Below are 1,928 nucleotides of genomic sequence, written 5' to 3'. Positions count from 1 at the left end.
ACTCTCATGGCGCACACGCATTTCTGTCGTGCACGGTTAAACGTATACGTACACGTCATACACGTATAGTTGTAATAATAATTAATTAGTGGTCCCTACGCTGTAACTGTACATGTACATAGGTGATTCACGATTACGGTGCATTATTGCAATATTGTTGTCTGTTCTCTGTGCCAGTGCTTCTCAAACGCTTCTTTTTTTTATTTTTTTTATTTTTTATGCAATTTAGTACCCTTGATTTAATGTGTAAAGTTGTTATGACCCCTTAAGGTCTAAGGCAGTGGTCATCAAATGACGGCTCGCGGACAAATTTTATCAGACCCGCAGACAAGGAGAAAAAGTAAAAATCAATAATAAAATACATTGGTTTTTTACCGGTGAAAGCAGATATTATACTTTTTGCCAAGTATATCTTATCGCTCATATCTTAAAGTTGGAATATGTGACCGTCAACGAAACGTGCCGATTATACGTCAACGACCGTTTGTCAATTATTACCAACCCATGCTGACTTAATTCCTGTTGTATTACGTTGTTACTTACTTCGTTTTAATTTATATTAATGTTTTTTTTTTTTTTTTTTGATTTTATATGATTATGGACAAGTAAAAAAAAGAACAGTTGGATTTGAAAACATATAGTTTTTGCTCGAGAAGACATATTGTTTTATTTACTGGACTCCTCAGGGGCTCTGTCAGTTTGTTTAATTTACCGCCAGACAGGGGCGTATTTAGGGGGAGTGATGTGGTGTTAGAACACCCTCCATCGACCATATTCTATGGTATTTCATTAAATTACAAACTTACCGTATAATTTGAATAAACGTTGTATACAACTTGTTGATTTTACATACACTGTCTTAATATAATAATTTTCATTAGTACAATAATTTATATAAATGCATGGTATTTATTTATGTAATATAGGAGGGGGGCAGAGCCTCCCACTTACCATATAAAATAATTATTATAAATTATTATTATTATCTATTAAATTTTAATACACCCCCCCCCCCGCCAAATTTTTGTAGCCAAAATTTACAAAATTCAAAATGTGACCCTCCAAAAATATTAATTGGTGACCACTTTCTAAGGTATAGAAAATTTTTCCTCGTCAAAATGACAGGAATTGCCGTTTTTAACTCTGTAGGTACTAAAATCAAATAATTATTTGTATTAATATTTTACGGCCCCTTTTTTAATATTAAATCGTCCCATACCTTAAGAAACGCTGCCTTGTGCGCCCTATGATATGTGCATATGCTTGGGGTGTTGAACGAATGACAACGGAACTATATGTTATAGCCTATTGAATACGAAATGTGCGTATAAAATTGAATTTGCTGTATCAACCTATAGTTATGCGTTATCACGGTTCATCTGTGAAAGTCCAAAACGAATATGAAACACTGTTAGACAAATGATATTAAATGCACATCATAATACACACAATGCTTTCATTCAATGGCATACGCAGAGGAGGGCAAATGAGCTGACACTCCTCTCTATTGCTCATTTTTATTGTTATTTATTTTTTATATTTACTCACTACTTAAAACAGTAACTTAAAACCACGATAATATCTGTGTAGATAGCTGTGCTTAAAATGTTAATCATGTATTTACCTAATTTATTAAAATTTACAACCACAAATATCTATGATTATAATTGAACTGATGTTATCAACAATCAAAGCATCGTTAGGTTATTTTTTACTTACACCAGAAAGAACATTTTTAACATTGAAAGTTCAAATTCGTACTTAAGATCAACCATGACGGAGGAACGTCTTAATGGATTAGCTATGAAAAATACCAACAAAAAATAGCTAACCGAATTTGAAGTTCTACAACAATTCAAAAACCTCATCTAAGTAACTATAGTTACACTGGACTAGACAAAATAAAAAAGTATTTTATTGCCATTATT

Source organism: Sipha flava, unplaced genomic scaffold (genome assembly GCF_003268045.1).
Source record: "Sipha flava isolate LNK unplaced genomic scaffold, YSA_version1 0_pilon_pilon, whole genome shotgun sequence".
Lineage (NCBI taxonomy): Eukaryota > Metazoa > Arthropoda > Insecta > Hemiptera > Aphididae > Sipha > Sipha flava.
This window is presented reverse-complemented; position numbering follows the sequence as displayed.